Below are 8798 nucleotides of genomic sequence, written 5' to 3'. Positions count from 1 at the left end.
GATCCTGCTGACCCAACTACCTAAGGAATACAAGTGAATGCTGCTGCTGCTCACGGGTCTTAAAGGACTGGATTGGAGCCCATTCCCACTCATTCACTCGCTTGGTTTTCAGTGGACAATTCTGGGACCTCTCCTCTGGAGAGCTGGCGTCCCACTGGAATTTCCTATCCTCCATGTAATAAAACTGTCACCAAGCTCATGAAAAATGATCAGGAGCGCTTATTAGATGCAGATTCATGCTGCTTCCGATGACCCCTCCCCACGTGGGGCTCCCTCCCCCGCTCCATCCCTTCCTCCCCCGAACTGCCCCTCCGGTCGGGAGCCCTCTGGGATTCAGGGTTTTCCGTATATGGCACCAGACCCCGGTTTCCTTCGTCTGAAATTCACCAAGGATACGTGCAGAGATGCAGACGCAGTCCCAGGTTCCTGGGCCCTCAGCCCTTGGAGCAGAAGGAAATCAGTGAGTTTCAGCACGGGGGAGCGGGGGAGCCTTTCTGAGGGGTCCTCTTTACCCGTTCCTAGTCCGAGCTTCCCTGCCCTCATCGTGGGGGCAGTCCGGGCTTCCCTGCACCCCCAGCACCAGCTCCTGGCCCGCAGCAGAGGGCGGTGACCCAGAGCAGGAGCATTCCCTGCTTCACCTCCAGGAGCCAGCGAAACGTCTGTAGGAGCGACATGTTCCAGCTGATCCTTGAGGAAAGGAAATTCCTGCAGCTGGAAACAGCAGAGATCTGGGGGCGGGGGCGCTGGAGCGAGGAGCCGCCGGCCCGCCTCCTAGCAGGAGCCCGAAGAGGCCTGTGAGACCCGAGCGGGGTGGGCTCCGCCTTCCCTGGGGCCCACACAGGGGGTCAGACTTGGGGGGGTCCTCTAGCGTGTCTCTGAGGTTCGCGCCCTTGACATGTCACAGACATGGCAGATCGAGCTTCCCCTGCCCAGCACAGGACCTGGGTTGCTGGGGTACAGCTCTGTGCCCTGAGGTTGACCCAGGGGAGGTGGCCCCTGGAAGCCCCCTACTTCGCCTTGCAGGCTGCCTGTGGCCCTCAGGAAGGCCAAAACTGATTCAGGTTCAGGTTTCAGCACGCTAGGGAAAGTGGAAACTTAAATCAGAGATTAGTGAATCGTCTATAAATTGGGGCTTCCCTGGTGGCTCAGATGGTAAAGAATCTTCCTGCAATGCGGGAGACCAGGGTTCCATCTCTGGATTGGGAAGACCTCTGGAGGAGGGAATGGCTACCCCCTCCAGTGTTCTTGTCTGGAGAATTCCGTGGATGGGGAGCCTGGCGGACTCTACTCCATGATGTAGCAAAGAGTCGGACACAACTGAGCGGCTGACATGCTTTGACTTTATAAAGTGAGCTGTGTTGGTTTCCCACGATTTACCGGCTGAGAGTGCATTCACAGCTGGAACTGGAGGTGAAGGGAAGGGGCCTTGCTCGCTGCCCTCGGAGTACACACAGGTCCCGTCGGGCCCCAGGTGCAGAGGCCCCTACCCTCTTCTCACCACACCCTCCTCCTCCTCCCTACCCATCACTCCGGACTAGGGAAACCCTAGTCTCCCGAGGACCCCATGCCGCCTTCCCCAACGCCAGGAGCCACCGTCTCACGCGGTCAGTGTGCACCTATACCTGGGGCTTCGGACAAAGGCTGGCTGCTCTGATGCCAAGGACTTCATGTCGAAAACCGTGAGGAGAACCAGAAGGGGAGGATCACAGTTCTGAGCCTGGCCACGCTGTTTGGATGTGCGTAGTCATGGTGATAGCTGGAGGGGAAGAAAGGCAGATAGCAGAACCTTGTGGCTTTGCCATTCACCCAGATTCCTAATCTTTTGTTTGTTTTTTCAAGTTTCCAGGGGCAGCAAGTTGAGGGTGATGCGGACAAAAGATGTTGCCGCCCTCAAACCCATAGCCACTGCGGTTGCCCGCCCCCTCTCCCCGACTCTGAGCACCCTGAGGGGATTCATGACAAAGAGGGACAGGATTCTGGCCCCAGACAGCTAAGGTGCATATCAAAGGGTGATTTCTGTGAGCCCAGACTCTTGCATCTTTCCAGAGCTAGAAAAGCTCTGACTTCATTAACTTGGGTTATCTGGTTTTCTTTGACAGAAATCTTTTGTAATCAGTCCTAAAGGAAATCAACCCTGAATATTCATTGGAAGGACTGATGCTGAAGCTGAAGCTCCAATACTTTGGCTACCTGCTGTGAAGAGCCCACTCTTGGAAAAGTCCCTGATGCTGGGAAAGATGGAAGACAAAAGGAGAAGGGACAGGCAGAGGATGAGATGGTTAGATAGCATTGTCAACTCAATGGACGTGAGTTTGAGCAAACTCCGGGAGATGGTGAAGGACGAGGAAGCCTGGTGTGCTGCAGTCCATGTTGTTGCAAAGAGTTGGACACGACTTAGCAACTGAACAACAGCAAAATCTTTCGATACTCCGATTACCTGATTTTTGTTGCAGAACTTGTATATGTCTTAGCTCCTCCCTTACCTCTCCAGAGCAGTGATTCAGCGCCATCTGGGAAGCCACATCCCGGGCTTAAACCCTCACAAAGTCCATGGAATAAACCATGATTCTCAACTTCTAGGCGGTGTATTTTTTTTTCAGTTGATACTGAGAAGAAAGGCTTAATTTGTCCCACCTTTGAACACATGACCCACCCTAGCCTACAACCTTGATAAGAATTAAGCATACACACACACCCTGATAAAACTGCAGAGTTACAGAGATGAAGCTCCACTTTTTACAAAAATGGGAAACTGAATCCTCAATTAACACTATAGTTGCACTAATCCTGACGGCTCAGTTGGTGAAGAATCTGCCTGCAATGCACGTCTCCTTGGCTTGATTCCTGGTCAGGAGGATCTGCTGGAGAAGGGAAAGGCTGCCCACTCCAGTGTCCTGGCCTGGAGAATTCCATGGACTGTATAGTCCGTGGAGTCGTAAAGAGCCGGACATGACTGAGCAACTTTCACTTCACTTCACCTCTTCACTAAAATCCAGTACTCAACAGACAGATTTTGGTAGACTGCTTTTCTTTGGAGAGAAAAGAATGCTTTAAAACTCAGAGATCTTAAATTTAAGCTTTCAGAAACAGAAACACAGAAAGAGAGAACCATGTTATAGACACCGAGGGGGAAAAGGGGGAGGATGAACCGGGAGATGGGGGTTGGCACACACGCGACTCTGCGTGAAGAACCTCCTGCGCTGCACAGGGACCTCTACTCAGCGCTCAGCAGTGGCCTAAATGGGAAGGAAATCCAGAAAGAAAGGGGAGAAATATGTATATGTATAGCTGGTTCACTTTGCTGTACAGCAGAAAATAACACAACATTGTAAAGCCACTATACTCCAATTAAAAAAAAAAAATGTAAGCCCTTATCTGCCTCATCTCTTACCTCTGTCTGATAGCCGCCAACAGTTAAAAGACCAAAGCCAAGAAATGAACACAAACGAGGTAGAAATGGTGAGATCTGGTGCAACTCTGCCGTGAACTCCTTGCCTTCATGAGAGTTTGTCCAGCAGGTCCTAGCTCAGATACCTGTCCCCTCATTTCCTTTTCTTACACCAGCCTTCTCTTATCTGAACCAGGTCCCACTTGCCTCAAGTCATTTAACGTTGGGAAACTTCCTTCCAACTCACAATAGCCCACCTAAGGAATAACAAACAGTGTACACGGAAGCCGGGGATAAGCCACATAACTAATTCAGGTTATCAGCCAAATAACTGATTCATTTTAGCCTTTCCTTCACTGGAAGATTCAAGAACTGCTGAAACACCCAGAAACAAATGACTGACCAGAGTTTCCCTCCTCACAGCCTGCTGCTGGGGAAGGCACCCGGGGAGCAGGAAGCTCGGGGAGCAGCGTGGAGGGATGGGCCGTGCCGCTGGGCAGGTGCAGGGGGATAGGGCTGGCTTCGACTTCCAGTCAAATCTGGTCTGGGCTTCATATCTCCAGGCCTCATCAGTCATTAGAAGTGACAGTTGGTGGGGCTCCCATGCGGGCTCAGCAGACAAGAATCCACCTGCCAATGGAGGGGACACGGGTTTGATCCCTGGTCCTGGAAGATCCCAGCGAAGAGTAGCCTCTGCTCACCACAAGGAGAGAAAGCCGGGCCCAGCAACGAAGACCCCCTGCAGCCAAAGAGCTTCTAAGAAACGACAGAGCCTTCCAGGAAATATTTCCCTGCTCCTCTCCCCGCTCCTCTCCCTTGGTCCCCACTTGCCTGCCTGCCTTCCATCCTGCCTCCCCAGCAAGCAGGGCTGGACATTTCCAGAGTGCCAGTCACCCCAGCAGTTTTATACTGGAATGCCAGGGGCCTGAGAGTGGATGTGGAATTGCCAGTGTTTCTGCCAAGACATAGGAAAGGACAGCTCACAGTTGGCGTCATTTGTCTCTGCCAGGAACTATTATTACTAAACATTCTAAAACACCTAGAATGTTTGCTCTGACTCCATTTGAAAGCTGAACTTTGTCTCTTTCAATGTGGTCCCTGAAGAATGAGCAGAGTGAAACCACCTTTTCAATAAGCAGCTTCTTTAAAAAAAAAAAAAAGCTCCCTATCCATGAGCAAGAACTTTAAATATAAATTTCTTCACAGGACATAAGTTGAAAGGTTTAAAACCTAAGTAAGTAAAAAAAAATACAGAACTAATAATGTATGTCAGAAGCATTTGGAGATTTTGTTCTAGATATAACAAGTGGGATAATAAGAGATTTGCCTTACTGCAGAATACAGAAAAGCCCATATTTTGCTCAAGAAAAACCCTTATTTTGATTTCCAGGTATCTGTTTTGATTTCCACCCTAACACTTTACTATCAGCACCTGTAACTTTGAAAATGTGTTAGAGTGATCTTTTTTGCTTAAATCAAATACATTTTTTCACTAGAGCATTGACATAAGAAAAAAATAAGCAATCCTGTCCAGCTTTAGAAAGTGAAGCAATGTTAGTGACTGATGCATACTCTGCATTCCTTTTACCCAAATAACATTAAAACCATTAACTATAAGATATTCGCCTGCTGAGATACAAGGGAAATGTGGGTGGTATCTGCCTGTCACTATCAACCAACAGAGTTGGAATGAAGGACTAGGACACACAGCGCTGGAAACGCCAGGCCACCACCAGGCAGAGCCAGAATCAAGTCCTCCCATCTCCCACACCCAGCCCATTCCATTCGGTTCTCTGCCTCTCCTCTCAGTCCTTATCTGTTATGAAACGCTGCATCTGAAAAACACGGAAAACATTTGCAAGCTGGGTAAACATACAAAACCTCGTTAAGGAAGAAGGGAAAGAAAATAATGCCATTTTCAGCAACATGAATGGACCTAGAGATGATCGTACTTAGTGAAGTAAGCCAGACACAGAAAGACAAATGAAATATGTCACTTTTAGGCGGGATCTAAAAAAACGGTACCAATGAACTTATTTACAAAACAGAAACAGCCTCACAGACACAGAAAACAAACTTACGGTTAACAGAAGGGAAAGGGGACGAGGGATAAATTAGGGATGAACGGATACACTCTGCTGTGTATAAAATGGACAATCAACAAGGACCTACCTGCGGCATCGTACAGGGAGCTCGGCTCAGAATTCGGTGATAATCTACGAGGAAAATGAATCTGAAAAGAATATGCATTAACACATAGTATATTAATAAAGTAATTATTAGCCAATATATTGTACATTAATTATATTAATTAATATAAAATATATTTATATAAATATAAATGTATATAAATATATATTCTGAGTTGCTATGCTGTACACCTGAAACTTAACACAATGTTGTAAGTCAACTATATTCCAATTAAAAAATAAATACAATTTTTAAAAAGAAGGAAATGTCAACTAAAAAGGTGCACACTGTGAGAGTCGTAAGTTAAGCTTTATTGGGGGCAAAACAAGGACTGCAGCCTGGGAGACAGCACCTCAGAAAGCTCTGACAGTCTGCTCCAAAGAGGTTGCAGGGGAAGGTCGGTATATAGGATTTCAGTGCAATCAAGAGCTTACTTACTAGCAGAAAGGTTTTCTGCTAGTCACAAGGAGCTGATGTCACCATGAAGGGATTTAGTGCTTTTCTAGGTATGAAGAGATGCAAGGACTGGGATCAGGAAATCAGTTCCTGAAAATATCTAAACATCTAAAGACCTGTCCCACCAGTTTCCCTCAGGCACAGGGTGCCTCACTCTCCACCCTGACTTCCCCTCAGGGGGTGTCGAAGGTCAGCAGCTGCAGCAGCTCAGGGTTCAATCTCAGCAGAGGCAGAGGGCAAATGCCCTTGGCAAGCTCCAATTTGTAGCTAACAGAAGGGAGAAAGGACGTAGACAGCAGAGCAGAAAAAACTCAGTGTCAGAGTCAAGGAACCCCCCTGAGAATTCTGGCCCCGCCTTTCAGCTGTGTGGCCCTGAAAAGGCCCAGAACTGCTTTGAGTGCTAGCTTCCTGCTGTGGAAAATGGAGGTAGTATTATTTATCCTACTAGGTTCATTGTGAAAAGTCCAATGAGACAATGTATATAAAACACGTAGTTGGTGCTCAGTCAATGGTTTTTCCTAATTAGCCCACAGAAGTTATGGTTTAATCGCTGAATAAGCTGTCACTTTTCAAGGGTAATTTTTGCTTTCACATTTTTATAAGAATCTGTGATGCATGAACTCGAAAAAGGAAGCGCCATGGGAATTTCCCACCTTGTGGCAGACTGGTTGAGAAAGACATGCTTGAGATGGAGAGTTTAACCAGTTATGACATGAAGATACCTTTTCCGGCCTTTTCAAAGAGATCCACCCTGAATCCAGGGCTGTCTGAGTAACCGAGGAACGCCCGGCTCCTCTGTCTTGGTGGGCGGCATCATCTGTGCTGCCGGCGGGCAGGCAGTGGCCTGGGCCTGGCACGCTGGGATGAGGTCCCCCTGGGGTTAATGCCACGCTTTCCTTCTAACATCCTCCAGGGGGAGTTGAGGGGACTGGGGGTCCATATCTGCCCGGGACCATGCCAGGCTAGCTACCCCTGTGTGGTCCCTGAATCATTACTAATAGAAGCTCCCTTTCCACTTTTAGAATTATCCCAAGGAGGATGATAAATTGTACAGTGACCTTGGTCAGCGTCATGTAAACATGAGTAAGGACCGTAGGTAACAAAAGGGAAAACGATGATGCGCGCGAGCTCATAGACCCCAGGGCGCTGAGCCCGCATCAGTGTTTGATCCACCACTACGCCATGCACCGCCGAGAAAGAAAAAGCCCACTGTATTCAAAGGCAAGGGCTGCCGTCAGCAAGAACCGCAGGCCGGGTGGCTTAAACAACAGCCCTACTGTCTCCCAGTCCTGAGGCTGGAGGTTCAAGATCAAGGTGTCAGCTGGGCTCTTACTTCTGGAGGCGTCCCTCCTTGTTCGCAGACGGCCGACTTCTCCCTGCACCTTCACAGGCTTGGGCCTTCCTACGTGTCTGTGTCTGAATCTCCTCTTATAAGAAGCACCAGTCATATCGGAGCAAGACCCACCCTGAGGCTTTATTTTTAACTGTCACTTTTTTTTTTTTTAAGATCTCTTTATTATGTATTCGGTTTTCTCCCCTGATGTGTACAGATGTGACTTTTTAACATATGGTACAAGTGTTACCCCATCCATTTATCTGTTCTTTTGCTTTTTGACCAGATGGCATGTGGAATCCTTTTTCCCCCAACCAGGGCTTAGACCCATACCCCCTGCATCTGCAAGCTTAGAATCTTAACCACTGGTCCACCGGGGAAGTTCCAACTTTATTACCTCTTTAGAGACCTTACCTACAAATACAGACACATTGTTTTTTATTGAAGTCGATTTATCACGTGTTAATTTCTGCTGCACGGTAAGGTAACTCAGTTATACATATATCCTTTTCCACTATGGTTTATCACAGGATATTGAGTATAGTTCCCCGTGCTGTACAGAAGGACCCTGTTGTTTATCCGTTCTACGTAGAATAGTTTACATCTGCTAACCCCAAACTCCTCCCTCCACCCCTTAGGAATACAAATACAGACATATTCTGAGGTGCTGGGGGTTAGGGCTTAAACAGAAGAACTGTGTGGGACATAGTTTAGCCCATAACAAACACCAGTTAAACTCCAGCATGCCGTGGGTCATGTGATATATCCCACTCCAGTGTTTTTGCCTGGAGAATCCCAGGGACGGGGGAGCCTGGTGGCTGCCATCTATGGGGTCACACAGAGTCGGGCACGACTGAAGTGACTTAGCAGCAGCAGCAACAGCAGCAGCAGCAGAGATGTTAAAATGTAAACTGCAGTGCAAGTCAGAGCTGCATGGGTTGCAAGGGGAAGAGCGGCTTCAGGCTGCAAGCCTTGCTGACGGTGAGCATCACCTCCTCCTCTGAAACCGTCACTTTCCCCAGCAGCATCCTGAGGGACCCAGGAGAGGAAGGGAGAGCGAAGCCACCCAGATTGCGATCTTGATTGCTTCCCCTCCGCGGAGCCTCACTTCCTGCCGATTCTTCTTGTGTCACTGGGCCCGTGACAGCCCCTTCCTCTCTCTCCACCCACACCGCACCAGCCCTTCCATGGACCAGTCTGCCCACACCCACCCCCTTTGGCCTCCTAATCCACCCTGACACAGGCCCCCGTCTGCAGCATGACTTGCAAAACTGCAGGCCTGGTCACACCAGGTAGAAAGCCTTCGCTGGTCCTTCGTTTCCGGAGAATGAAAAAAGGATACATAGGTGTATTAATTATGAGGGCTTCCCAGGTGGCGCTAGTGGTAAAGAACATGTCTGCCAATGAAGGAGACGTAAGAGACACAGGTTC

At 48.7% G+C, this 8798-nt stretch overlaps 1 long non-coding RNA gene across 1 annotated transcript; it reads left to right on the top strand.

Moving 5' to 3' along the window:
- Window positions 1-329: 329 nt before the first annotated feature.
- On the top strand, window positions 330-2577 carry LOC138430913 (uncharacterized). Its single transcript, XR_011253447.1, has 3 exons — window positions 330-1736; window positions 1840-1995; window positions 2100-2577. It is a non-coding gene; the product is annotated as an uncharacterized lncRNA (long non-coding RNA).
- Window positions 2578-8798: the final 6221 nt, after the last annotated feature.

Source organism: Ovis canadensis, chromosome 26 (genome assembly GCF_042477335.2).
Source record: "Ovis canadensis isolate MfBH-ARS-UI-01 breed Bighorn chromosome 26, ARS-UI_OviCan_v2, whole genome shotgun sequence".
Classification (NCBI taxonomy): Eukaryota; Metazoa; Chordata; class Mammalia; order Artiodactyla; family Bovidae; genus Ovis; species Ovis canadensis.
This window is presented reverse-complemented; position numbering and strand designations above follow the sequence as displayed.